The sequence below is a fragment of the Ambystoma mexicanum genome, chromosome 3q (genome assembly GCF_040938575.1).
Source record: "Ambystoma mexicanum isolate Mex_15411 chromosome 3q, UKY_AmexF1_1, whole genome shotgun sequence".
Classification (NCBI taxonomy): Eukaryota; Metazoa; Chordata; class Amphibia; order Caudata; family Ambystomatidae; genus Ambystoma; species Ambystoma mexicanum.
Window position 1 is genome coordinate 1143826558 of NC_090926.1, and position 14224 is coordinate 1143840781.

The window sequence follows — 14224 nt, forward strand, 5'->3', positions numbered from 1 at the left end:
GGGTCGCGTTATGCGCATGGGGGGAAGAGCTAGGAAACAAGGAGTTGGCAGTATGGTCGGATAACATGGCGGTGGTGCACGTGTTAAATAAAGGAAGTGCGTCATGCATAATAGTGTTGGAATTAATGTAGGCAATCACGCTGGAAAGCCTAAAAATTAATACATGCATAAGGGCGAGGCACATCGATGGGGAAGCAAACGTGGTGGCTGATGCAATCTCTTGATTTCAGTGGGAGGAATTCAGGGAGCTGAGACCGGACGCCGACAAGGAAAGAACGCCCATGCCGCGGAAGGCATGGGTCCCGTTGGAGGCACTGGAAAGGAAAGCACGGTTGGCTACAAGGTCGACTCTAAAGAAGTGGGAGAAGAACGGAGAACGTAACGGGTCATTGACAAACTGACCAGGAACGCCCTAACGTACAAACCGGGTAAGCAGTACGAAAAGCATGTAAAAGATGTGTTGGGGGAAACAGGTGTAAAAGAGGTGAAATAAATTTCAACTGAAAAATGTGTGAATTTCTCGAAGGGTCATTTGCCAAAGGGAAAAAGAAAAGCTGGGCGGCAGCGCACCTAGCGGCGGTGGTATATACCACAAAAGTGGCGGGCATACCGGACCCAACCGACAGCGCTAGAATAAATATGCTATGAGAGGATGGGCTAAATTAGAGGGGAAGAAACCAGATAACAGAAGGCCAGTGAACTTTGGGAAGTTGATAATTCTGTTAAGAGGGTTACGAGATACATGCAGCAGCACGTACGAAACCGCGCTGTTCAGGGCAGCATTTGCGCTGGCATATTACGGGGCTTTGAGGGTAGGGGAAATGGTGGCCAGTAATACGGTGGCAGGAGACGACCTGGCAAGGAGGGATATTAGTTTGTGAAACAAGGGGATGTCTATAATGCTAAAGAAATCTAAAACAGACCAAACGGGGAAGGGGAGAGCAATAGATCTCAATTGCATCAGAGAGACGGACCACTGTCCCAGATGCATCACTCAAGAATTCCTAGATCTTCGACCAGAGGTCGACGGGCAGCTATTAATACATAGGGACGGCACTGCACTCAGCAGGTACCAGTTTCAGGCGGTATTGACACAGGCGGTGGAAAAAGCAGGATGGGATCCAGCAGAATTTGGAACACACTCATTCAGGATAGGGCCGGCAACCTCTGCATGGGCGGGGGGCCTGGGGGCAAAGGGAGTGAAAAGAAGTGGGGGATGGAAGTCGCAATGTTTTAAAAAAATACATAAGGGAGGAACTGATATAAACACTTATCTCCCCCGTTTCCATAGAGGCTGGACCCTACAAATCGGCATGGATAGTGGGGCACTCCTTCGTGACCCGGGCAGGCAGGTGGCTGGAAGAGGTGAAGCAAGGACTACATTTCAAAAACACAATTACATCCTGGTGGGGCCTCCCAGGGATGCACTGGGAGGACATCCACGACAGGCTGTCGGACCTGATAGGTTACAGGGACCCCCCCCCCCGAGTACCTGGTTATGCACCTCGGAGGGAACGACCTGGTGAGCACAAATAGAGGAAATTACAGAGGATTATTTACGAGTCTTTGCATAGCATAGCACGCAGTTGGTGGAAAACCGAGATTTTCATGCCAGAATTAATACCTAGAAAGGTTTGGTATGGGGCACAGAGGAGGCACGCAATCGAAATAGCCCGAAAGAAACTAAATAAATCAGTAGAAAAGTACTGCAAGAGCACAGGGCTGCATTTCATAAGACATGGCTTACACCGGAACAATCCGGATATGTTTCACCAGGATGGGGTGCACCTATCAAGGAAGGGGATGGGGGGGTTTTCCGACAACATTTTTAGGGCACTCCAGGAACGGGGTTGTAGGTAGGGTGCTTTTGGGGGGGACCTGAACGGGCGCGTATAACACCCGCTCAGGTGTGGCGGCATGTGCCCACGAGCGAAGGCCCAGTGATAACAAGGACTCAGGAGGAGCCTTGGGCAACTTCGGGACTGGACACAAGGTGCCCAAAAGCATATGGCAGTGTATTGATTTTTGTTGTTTTGTATTTTCTGTAAGAAAATAAAATGCCTACGGCCTACAACTTTTCCATAAACATAATTGGTCTGTGATTTATTATCTAGGTAGGGATCTAGTAAGAGGAGCAAAGCAAGCCCACACTACTCAGCCTATGCCCCAGGTCCCGGGCCGCATGGAATGCGGGACTATAGAGGGTCTGGGAGTTTAGGCGTGGGGTGGGGGAAAACGGCGCGAAAGCGTAGGGAGGGGCGTCCGAACGGCGCCACAAGAAACAAAAGCCCAGGAAAGGGCAGGAAGCATGTTAGGGAGAATTCTCTGTTTAGGCTGAATTTCCTAACCTAGTGAGTCCCCCAGCAGCTTTGCTGGATTTCTGGAGTTTGTTTTTTTTCCACCCTGCCAAGAGTGAGACTCTTTTTCTCCCACTCTTGGACATGAATGTGTGTAATTCCTTTGAATGTCAATGTGTTCTATGGGCTATGGGGTCTTTTACTCCATAGGGTCTCATATGTTTTGCTATGTGTGTTACACTGCACCCTCCGTTCCGTAGCACTGGGGCATCCTAGCGGAGCTCCATCATAGACTCCATACCCAGGGACTGACTACCGTCTCCCCGGGCATGTAAAGTCACCATTGGCTTTACTAGACCTAAATTTACTAACAGAACTAGTACAAACCAGCCTATTGTGGACGTACTAGTAGGGGTAATTCGATTACTCCTGGGTCTGTTATTCGAGGGGGCACTGTCCCGTCCCCCCTCGTCGAGTTTTGGCTGGTGGCAGTGGAAACTACTTGTTATATTCGACCCCGAGCCACCCCGCTCACCACTTAGCGTGTTTTGATTGACAGCTAGGCTGAATGAATGGGGGTTTTCTGCATAAAAGCAGGGCTTTTGGGACTGGATCTTCAGAAGTCGCCACAGGACCTAAGAATCCGACGAGGGTAAAGCTGAGCCGACCTGCAACGACGACACCTCCGGTGGAGTCCTGCGGATCCAACTCACCACTTCCCGACGACAGAGGAGATCTCCCTGCCGGAGAATCTCTTCCCCTGACTGGTGGGAACAACCAGTCACCTTTGCTTTTTCTTCGCCCAGGACGCAGTGGTCGAATTGCCCGTGCAGAGCACCTCAGCAACCGGATAGCCACTACCCCTGTACCGCGACCAAAAGGTGGTGCCTTGTGACGGAGCAGTCCGCGGCAGGCCTCTTCCCTGGTGGTGCAGCGGACTTCACTTTTCTTCGACGACGAGATCATCTCTACTCTTGGCAAAGACCCGACGTGCATCCACCACCAGGAACAACTGCCCCCGCCGGAGCTGTCTCTCCACAAACAAGGTACCGTGTCCGCCTGGCTTCCCTTTCTGCCGGATAGAGTGAGGTGTCTTAATCCTCGCCTTTCCATTGGGTCGCCTCCAAGCTTTCTTTAACTTGTTGTTCTGAACTGGTCCAATCTTTCCATAACAATTTGCAATAAAGACTCGAAGCGCATTTCCACTAAGATACTATTTGGGACATACCGCCTTGCCTCTCTCCGAGTGGGCCTGGCCTCTGAACTTTGGAATCTACAGTGGTTCCTTTCTTCTTGCCTTGCATTTGTTCTTAAAAATATTGGTATCGAGTTGATTTCTTAACCCGCCTTTTCTCTCCCGTCCTAACGAATACTAGAGTGCCATCTAGGTTAAAGCATACACCTCTGTCTGCAAATAAGTGATGCCGTTGAACCTAGACTTGTCGAAATATTGTTAGGGGGATTGATATTTCCTTCGTATAGTAATTGTGATTGAAATCGTTTGCCGTATTAGTGCCAGAGTGTTTTCTATAGATGTGTTCTTATAAATAAATAACTATATATCTTTACACCGAAGCCTTGTTGCGTGTTTGCTTGTCTTACTGTGTAGATTGCCCTATTTTGTATACTCCACATACTGCCTAACTCTTCTTGAGGGAAGTCTGACTGCTCAGCCACAGCTACCAAGTGAATCTGTGTGGTACAGACTGCTACCAAGTGGGTTTACTGCCAAACACCTGTAGTCCTAAATCTTTTGCAGTGGTCCCAGAGGGAACTGCACAGGTTTCCGCCTAACAAAGCAGCACCGGGGGAAGGTGCGAAATATAACAGCAAGGAGCCAGGGGGGAAACCCGGCCCCCAAGAAGGAACAAAAGGCTTGGGGTGTATAAGTAAGCCAGGAAAAGGAGAGGCGGCACAAACCAGGTAAAGAGCTCACCTCTCTCGGGTAGGCTCTTAGTGCCTGGATAAGTGGAAGGAAAAACGTTTGCCACCCAACCCACCCTACAAGTATAACGGAAGAAGGGAGCAGGCAAGAGCCGGAACGCTGAATACTCTTTCGGTACACGGTCCAAAAAGAAGGAGCAGGCAGAAGTGGGAACGCTGAGTACTCTTTCGGTACAGGGTCCAAAAAGAAGGAGCAGGCAGAAGTGGGAACGCCGAGTACTCTTTCGGTACACGGTCCAAGAAAAGAAGGAGCAGGCAGAAGAAAGGAACGCTGAGTACTCTTTCGGTACACGGTCCAAGAAAAGAGGGAGCAGGCAGAAGAAGGAACGCCGAGTTCTCTTTCGGTACACGGTCCAAAAAGAAGGAGCAGGCAGAAGAAAGGAACGCCGAGTACTCTTTCGGTACACGGTCCAAGAAAAGAAGGAGCAGGCAGAAGAAGGAACGCCGAGTTCTCTTTCGGTACACGGTCCAAAAAGAAGGAGCAGGCAGAAGTGGGAACGCCGAGTACTCTTTCGGTACACGGTCCAAGAAAAGAAGGAGCAGGCAGAAGTGGGACGCCGAGTACTCTTTCGGTATACAGTCCAAGAAAAGAAGGAGCAGGCAGAAGAAGGAACGCCGAGTTCTCTTTCGGTACACGGTCCAAGAAAAGAAGGAGCAGGCAGAAGAAGGAACGCCGATTACCCTTTCGGTACACGGTCCAAGAAAAGAAGGAGCAGGCAGAAGTGGGAACGCCGAGTACTCTTTCGGTACACAGTCCAAGAAAAGAAGAAGCAGGCAGAAGAAGGAACGCCGAGTACTCTTTCAGTACACGGTCCAAGAAAAGAAGGAGCAGGCAGAAGTGGGAACGCCGAGTACTCTTTCGGTACACAGTCCAAGAAAAGAAGGAGCAGGCAGAAGAAGGAACGCCGAGTACTCTTTCGGTACAGGGTCCAAGAAAAGAAGGAGCAGGCAGAAGAAGGAACGCCGATTACCCTTTCGGTACACGGTCCAAGAAAAGAAGGAGCAGGCAGAAGTGGGACGCCGAGTACTCTTTCGGTATACAGTCCAAGAAAAGAAGGAGCAGTCAGAAGAAGGAACGCCGAGTTCTCTTTCGGTACACGGTCCAAGAAAAGAAGGAGCAGGCAGAAGAAGGAACGCCGATTACCCTTTCGGTACACGGTCCAAGAAAAGAAGGAGCAGGCAGAAGTGGGAACGCCGAGTACTCTTTCGGTACACAGTCCAAGAAAAGAAGAAGCAGGCAGAAGAAGGAACGCCGAGTACTCTTTCGGTACACGGTCCAAGAAAAGAAGGAGCAGGCAGAAGTGGGAACGCCGAGTACTCTTTCGGTACACAGTCCAAGAAAAGAAGGAGCAGGCAGAAGAAGGAACGCCGAGTACTCTTTCGGTACACAGTCCAAGAAAAGAAGGAGCAGGCAGAAGTGGGAACGCCGAGTACTCTTTCGGTACACGGTCCAAGAAAAGAAGGAGCAGGCAGAAGAAGGAACGCCGAGTACTCTTTCGGTACACGGTCCAAGAAAAGAAGGAGCAGGCAGAAGTGGGAACGCTGAGTACTCTTTCGGTACACGGTCCAAAGCATGTCATAGGCGGCATGTGCCCAGGAACGAAGGCCCAGGGATAACAGGGCTCAGGAGGAGCCTTGGGCAACTTCGGGACTGGACACAAGGTGCCCAAAAGCATATGGCAGTGTATTGATTTTTGTTGTTTTGTATTTTCTGTAAGAAAATAAAATGCCTACGGCCTACAACCTTTCCATACACATAAGTTGTCTGTGATGTATTACTTAGGTAGGGATCTGGTAAGAGGAGCAAAGCGAGCCCACACTACTCAGCCTATCCTTTTCTCCACACCCTCCCCTTCTTTCTCCCCACCATCTCTCACACTATTTTCTCCCCTCTCCTCTTCATTGGCTTCCTAAGCTCTCTGTTTTCTTCTGTCTCTGCCACATCCTTTCCCCCTTCTGCCTTTTACATATGCTCTCCCACCTCTGTCTTTTCTCCTCTCTCCTCCTCATTCGCTTTCTCCCGTTTTTCTTCTCACGGTCCCACCATCTCCGTCTCTTCTACTCTCCGCCGTCTCTCATTCCCATCTGTGTCTTCTTGTCACTCGCGCTCTTGTCTTCTCTTTCCATCTTTCCCTCTTCTCTCCTCATTCCCCACTGGCTCGTTCTCTTTTCTACTCTGTCCGCCTCTTTCTCTCCTCTATCTTTCTACGCACCTTCCCTCCTCTCTCAACCTCACTCTCCCCATCTCTCTTTTCTGCTCTCTCCATTCCATTCTCTCGCGCGCCTCTCTTTCCTCCGCCTCTCCTTCTCGCTTCCTTCTCACTCCCCCTTGTAAGCCGGGAGCCCCCCTGTGGCCCGGGCGTGCGGCGAGGGTTGTGTCACAGCCCCACCTGTTGGCTTGAAGTGAATTAAGCCTCGCAGCGCGGGAGGAGGAGGAGGAGGAGGCAGGGCGCGTGTACAGAGCATCTCCAAAAGCTGCGCGCAGTGAGGCGGGGAACCGAGGGTGAGCTGAGCACGCAGCTCCGGGCACCAGGAGACTCGCCGGCTCCGACTCGACCCCCAGCGACCGTCCCCAAAGCCAGCTGACACCAGGGAAGGGCCACGACTGCTGCCAGGGCCTGCTGTGGTCACTATGAGGTGGGAACGTGCATGAGTCTCCCGGCAAGCAAGGTGACGGAGACAAGCGCCAAGAAGCCAGGGCGCGGTTACTATGCGCTAGCAGCCTAGTGCTGGGACACCTGCGCCAGGCGGCCCGGGACATGAGACTCGTAGTGTCATAAAGTGCACGGCTAGGGGCGCCTCGGAGACCAACAGGAGGCCAGAGGCTATGAACCCTGGCCAGGAGACCGGATGCATCTACCGGCCCTCATCCTGGGTGGATGTTTCCAGAACAGCCATGCAGAAGCCGGCGAGTCCCGGGACACGTGCATTCCAAGCCGGACTATTTCCCATTAAACATTCTCGACCTCAATGTATGTCGCTTTTTCGGGGATCTGAGGTCGGGTGTTGAGCCACGGTGTGTCGCCCTGCAAGCACGAGCTCTCTCCATACCGTTCAAGGTCTTCACTCTATAAGGGTTGGAGCTGCCCCGGGAGTAGAGACCACGCCTGGGGGCTGGTGTTTCTCGCACGCAACCGTAAGCGTGCCATCCATACCAGCGGGCGTGCCACCATGCCAGGAAGCACACGTGTGCGGGACCTGCGCCGAGCGTGACACGGAACACTTCAGTACTTCAATGCACCGTCTGTGACACGCCAAATTCCACCCCTGGCTTCCAGGATCCCGCGTGGTACTCACGCCCTCGCGATGAGGCGCCTTTACTGACCTCCGTGGAGAATTAAAGGCTCGACCTGCAGGATCTGCGCAGCTGGAACACCAACCCGCCCAGCTAGCCGGTGTCCAAGTCCGGTGTTTACGTTTCTCTTCCCCGAAATGGGGCTTTCTCCCCTGATCTCTTTCAAGGGGGCAATCAACTCGTGTTTCCGCTGGGATTTCTAGTCGCCACTTCAGTCTCGGAGCTTTGTCCCGTGGAAGGTGCGGGCGTTTCTCCTGCCTCCACGTGTGACGCGTGATGGCGACACATTGCCTGGAGTAAAGACTGGAGTAAAGCCGACGAGAGATCCGAGTAAAGGCCGAAGCTGGATGGACGTGGAAGGGTAAAGTGACCGATGCACGCAGAGAGTAGTGGAGCGACCCGCAGCTTCTTATGAAGCGTTGCGCAGATCGGAGCTGTCCAGAGAACGGCGATCGTTATTAGTTCGCGAACTGGTGCATTTTTTTGTTGTTCTTGAGGTGAACTCCAAGGACCGAGGACAGGGGAGTTTGGTGGGTGAAACGCAGAATCGGAGTACATGGCAGCGCCGGACCCGCGCCGACCCCTCACCCCGAGAGCCGGCAGCTAGTGGCGGACGATGCGAGAAGCGCCTCGAAGCAAAAACAATGTGGAGGAGTTCGGGGGGCCAACATGAAGGAGCGGGTGGCAGAAGACTTTAAGAAGGTAAGCGCTAGATGGGCAACACACGGGGAATTCACACAGCTATCTGGGGTCACAGCGAGCCCCCCTTAAATGCAGAACGTAGCACCGTGTCGCCCTTCGTGTACCCCCGAATGCCATATTTTCTTTACAGCGAGCTCGGGCGAAAAGCGCTTAAAGCCGCGGAGGGAGCTACCGTGCGCTAGAGACGGCCGCACCTCGGCCAAGTGACCGCAGAAACGGCACTATGGCTAATTGGGGCTGTGTCTGGTGCGTAGGGTGCACCCCTGCCAGCGAACTGTAAGCGATGGCGGCGCGGGGGAGTGGGGTGTGGGTGGGGGGCAGCGGGTGTCCCAATCATTAATCGAGGAGTTTTCTCATTTTAAGGACTTTCCTGCTCCGCGTCCCCCTTTCTCGTCTCTTGGAGTGGGTATGGTACACACTGCTGGGGGACCATGCTTGTTTCTAAATATATTTCAGACTTGCAGTTTGGACAACACACCGCCCATGATCGTCGTTCCATTTTTAAGATCAGCCTTCGCGATTCTTTCTGTAGCGCACAGAAGACCGACAGGGAGCGCTAGGCCGACCATCCTGCCATCTACAGACGCTCATTTCAGCATTGTTTCCTGTTCCCCACAGACAGCAAATATGAACTCTTGGCTGCTCCGCTAAATGATATGCAGTAAACTGCCAGGGCCGGTCCGCTCTGTAGACACCTGCTAGCAGCCCGCATCCGCCCCCACTGCCCCCCGTAGCTGGGGTACAGCTCACTAATACACACACACACACACACACACACACACAGACATACCCAGTCCGACAATGCCACCTTTACTCCTGGCACACTCTCGCGGGCTTAATCCGTGCTTACTCCTAGGTATGCCGCTCTCAGTCTGAGACAAGTCTTATTAAACTCATTCTTTTTCGCTGTGAAGTTTATCCGGGGCCCTCTTATTCCTGAGCCCCCATGTCTGGTATGATAGCACTGCACCCCACCTTCACCCAGGCAATTACTATCATCGCTCTTTACCTGGATCCCCCTTATCATTGCCCCATGTGCCCAGTCTGATGAAATGACTGGTTACTCCAACCAAGGCGCCTACTGTCCAGTCTCACATCTTGACCTGTTAATCCTGAGCCTCTCCAGGCTGTTTCACATCTTGGCCAGTTACTCCCGAGCCTCCGCCGAGCTGCGTCACATCTTGACTCATTAATCCTGAGGCTCTCTGGGCTGTTTCACATCTTGGCCAGTTACTGCCGAGCCTACCCCAATTGCTTCACATCTTGACCAGTTACTCCCGAGCCTCCTCCCACAAACTGCTTCACATCTTGACCGGTTAATCCCGAGCCTCCCCCGTGCTGCTTCACCTCTTGACTCCTTTCTTGACTCCTTACTCATGAGCCTCCTCCGAGCTGCTTCACATCTTGACCTGTTACTCCCTAGCCTCCCACGAGCTGCTTCACATCTTGACCAGTTACTCTCGAGCCTCCCCCGAGCTGCTTCACATATGGACCCAATACTCCGGAGCCTCCCCAGGCTGCTTCACATCTTGACCCGTTACTCCCGAGCCTCCTCCCCAAGCTGCTTCACATCTTGACCGGTTAATCCCGAGCCTCTCCGGGCTGTTTCGCATCTTGGCCAGTTACTCCCGAGCCTACCCCAGCTGCTTCCCATCTTGACCCGTTACTCCCGAGCCTCCTCCCCAGAGCTGCCTCACATCTTGACCCGTTAATCCCGAGCCTCCCCCAAGCTGCTTCACCTCTTGACTCCTTTCTTGACTCCTTACTCATGAGCCCCTCCGAGCTGCTTCACATCTTGTCCCGTTACTCCCTAGCCTCCCACGAGCTGCTTCACATCTTGACCCGTTACTCCCGAGCCTCCTCCCCAGAGCTGCCTCACATCTTGACCCGTTAATCCCGAGCCTCCCCCAAGCTGCTTCACCTCTTGACTCCTTTCTTGACTCCTTACTCATGAGCCCCTCCGAGCTGCTTCACATCTTGTCCCGTTACTCCCTAGCCTCCCACGAGCTGCTTCACATCTTGACCGGTTAATCCCGAGCCTCTCCGGGCTGTTTCGCATCTTGGCCAGTTACTCCCGAGCCTACCCCAGCTGCTTCCCATCTTGACCCGTTACTCCCGAGCCTCCTCCCCAGAGCTGCCTCACATCTTGACCCGTTAATCCCGAGCCTCCCCCGAGCTGCTTCACCTCTTGACTCCTTTCTTGACTCCTTACTCATGAGCCTCCTCCGAGCTGCTTCACATCTTGACCCGTTACTCCCGAGCCTCCCACGAGCTGCTTCACATCTTGACCCGTTACTCCCTAGCCACCCCGAGCTGCTTCACATCTTGACCCGTTACTCCCGAGCCTCCCACGAGCTGCTTCACTTCTTGGCCCCTTACTCCTGAGTGCACTTACCCTTGCACTTGCCACCAGCTGGCTGCACTTCTTTTATTGTTTGATCCCATGTACTGCAATACCCCCTCCCGTCTCCCCTCGCACCTTTCCCCACCCCTCTCACCTGCACTTGTGCGATCTCAATGTCACCTGGCCTAGTAGGATCGTTGTCTGTCTTCCCCTTGTTCCCCCCCTCCCTGCCTCGTCGCGCCTTAAAACACTAGTGTATAGGCGCGTTATAAATGCCATATCATATCATAACATATCCCCTGAGCAGCTTCACATCTTGACCCCTTACCCTTGAACCTCCCCATAGCTGCTTCTTATCTTGACCCCTTACTCCTGAGCCACCCCAGTGTAGCTTCATATCTTGGCCCCTTACTCCCGAGCCTCCCTAGGCTGCTTCACATCTTGACCCTTTACTCCTGAGCCTCCCCTAGGCTGCTTCACATCCTGACCCCTTACTCCCGAGCCTCCCCATGCTGCTTCATATCTTGACCCCTTACTCCCGAGCCTCCCCGGAGCAGCTTCACATTTTGACCCCTTACTCCTGAGCCTCCCCGGAGCAGCTTTTCATTTTGACCCCTTACTCCTGAGCCTCTCCAGTGCAGCTTCATATTATGGCCCCTTAGTCCCGAGTCTCCTTGTGCAGCTTCATATATTGACCACCTGGCTACTGAACCACCCCGGGGCATCTTCACCTCTTGATCCCATGCTCCTGAGCAGATTCATATCCTGACCCCTGACTCCCGAGCCTCCCCATTGAAGTTTCTCGTCTTGGTTGCTTTCTTCTGTGGTGGACACTCTTTAGTTCCATATGACTTACTCCTTAGCCTCCCCCAGGCTGCTTCACATCTTGACCCCTTACTCTCGAGCCTCCCCATAGCTGCTTCTTATCTTGACCCCTTACTCCTGAGCCTCCCCAGTGTAGCTTCATATCTTGACCCCTTACTCCCGAGCCTCCCCAGCGTAGCTTCATATATTGACCCTTTACTCCTGAGCCTCCCCCAGGCTGCTTCACATCTTGACCCCTTACATCCGAGCCTCCCCAGGCTGCTTCATATCTTGACCCCTGACTCCCGAGCCTCCCCATTGAAGTTTCTCATCTTGGGAGCTTTCTTCTGTGGTGGACACTCTTTAGTTCCATATGACTTACTCCTTAGCCTCCCCCAGGCTGCTTCACATCTTGACCCCTTACTCTCGAGCCTCCCCATAGCTGCTTCTTATCTTGACCCCTTACTCCTGAGCCTCCCCAGTGTAGCTTCATATCTTGACCCCTTACTCCCGAGCCTCCCCAGCGTAGCTTCATATATTGACCCTTTACTCCTGAGCCTCCCCCAGGCTGCTTCACATCTTGACCCCTTACATCCGAGCCTCCCCAGGCTGCTTCATATCTTGACCCCTTACTCCTGAGCCTCCCCGGTGAAGTTTCTCATCTTGGGAGCTTTCTTCTGTGGTGGACACTCTTTAGTTTCATATGACTTACTCCTTAGCCTCTGCTTGTTCTGTGGTCTTCAAGTACAAACTCGAGCTCCCCTCTTGTACTATGTGTATCCCGCCTGGGTATCTGCATGTTATCCAATGGGGTGGCATGCCTTTACATGTGCCTTCATTTGCATCTACTGCATTTGCATCAATGTTGCACATTTTTCTAAAATGTAATGGTAGAGTGGTAAGTGGGATTGCCTCCCATTTTTTTTAAAGAAAAGACGAAAATTCAGTAGATCAAGGTTATGTGATGTTAAAGGGATTTATACCATGCATCGCTTTAATTTGCACGGAGGTGTACATTCTAAAAATATAGATATGTGGTACCCCATGAGGGTTCACACACACATCACATGTATCTTGCCAATGTTGATAGTGTGGGGGGCACTAAATTGATTGGTGCATGTGGGGGAAAATAATTTATGACACGCTACCTGTGTCAGAATACTTAAAAGCACACATTTTGCGTAAATGAGCAGAATATCACCAAATGTGGGGCAGGATATATATTCAGACTCTTGATAAGAGTTTGCATTAGCCCTGGAATTGTCCCTAGATGTTGGCTATGGTCTTGGGAGTTGTCTCTCACCCAGTAATTAATAGTGTGGCTGAGTCAAAGGGGGTGAACAGCAGGGATGTTGGTAACTCTGGATCTCTTAAAGATTTTTCTGCCAGATGTATGTGGCTCTGCATAGGAGTGTTGGCTTGAATGATTGCAAAAATGCAACTCTGAAGCACTCTCACTCTTGATTGGCTAAGCAGTCATTTCTAAAGCATGGTGTCATCTCTCAATGGGATTAGTAGTTTCCGATGATGGTGCTGTACTAAAATGCATCAGTCATCTCTCACAGGGATCAGCCATCATCAACAGAGTAAACAAATAGCTCTTCTCTGGAGAGCACACATGTAAATATGGTGGCAGGAGTGGGATTGGATTAAGTCACTGTCATGAAATGCCATACATGTAGCCCTAAACACATCAATCTCTGCCAGACCAGTAACTTCACCTCAGCAAAGTGACTACTGGGCCAGCTAGTATATGGAAGTTTGCACCGGCACTAGGACAATATGGGCTGGCCATACAGATTTAGACAGACAAGTTTACATTGAAGCAGAGGTGGAATTAAACCAGTGGTCACAATAAAAGTCAATGTCTATGAATCTTAATCAGCATCTGTCTGGTCCTCTCAATACTGCCAGGCATCGCTTCATGCTGCTGTGGTGGCACTATAATGCGACATCCGAGGGGGCAATAACAGATGATCAAACAGAGCCCAGAGAAAAGATGAATGCAGTGTAGCAATAGGGTAATACTCATTGGCTTCTAGGACAGATGAAAGTGTCTTGCACTGAATAAAATCAGTGAATGTATTACCACTAGTTTGCGGCATTCCCAGCATCCGCGACCCTGTGATGGAGGGGCAATCTAAAGGGAAAATCTGCAGCAGAGTATCTGGTACAACGGTGGAAGTGATAAGAGTGGATCACAGCAAGGAGAACGCAGTTGCAATGTGCTGGTAGAAGGATCACACCTAGAGGGCAATAATTACCACTGGTGGCCCACTTTCCACATCTACATATTAATGGTCTTTACAGTCGTGGGTTTGTGAAGTTCTTACTGGTGCTGATGTTAAAAGCCCCAGGCAACCAGGCTAACAACACGTGTAAATAGAAAAGCCAACACTTATATGTTGGTAGGCAAACCGTTGCACCCTCCTTGTTAAGCTCAGAAACAACTTTCCTTGGCACTATAAAACTTCCTTCACAATTGCTCCGTATTTGTGTACATTTAATTAGTGAATAACTTGAGTTGCAAGATGTTCACTGGGCTGCATCTAGAACAGATCATTTGACTCTTTCGAAATAGGATACAGACAGTCTGTGGATGTCAGGCTTGACATGTTTCGTGCACTTCAATAACTCTTCTTCAGTAGCCAATGTTGTTGAAACATTCACGCTTTGAATTACTACCAAATAAGGTGTGAAGACCAAATAGTTAAGTCAAGAAATTGTATAATGTGGCAAATATTAGCCATTAAGCTGTGTTTAAGAAACGAAAGGTACAAAAGCGGCAAGTGTAAGATCTAAAGATAATCTTCACATGACAGGACAATGAATCACGTT

The 14224-nt window shown here is 51.4% G+C and overlaps 1 protein-coding gene across 1 annotated transcript in view; it reads left to right on the forward strand.

Moving 5' to 3' along the window:
* Positions 1-6693: 6693 nt before the first annotated feature.
* The window catches only part of PTGER1 (prostaglandin E receptor 1), a 114370-nt gene continuing 106839 nt past the window's right edge, over positions 6694-14224 (forward strand). Inside the window, exon 1 of the mRNA XM_069603958.1 lies at positions 6694-8238. The gene's annotated coding sequence lies outside the window, so the exon portion shown is untranslated. The remainder of the gene's footprint in view (positions 8239-14224) is intronic.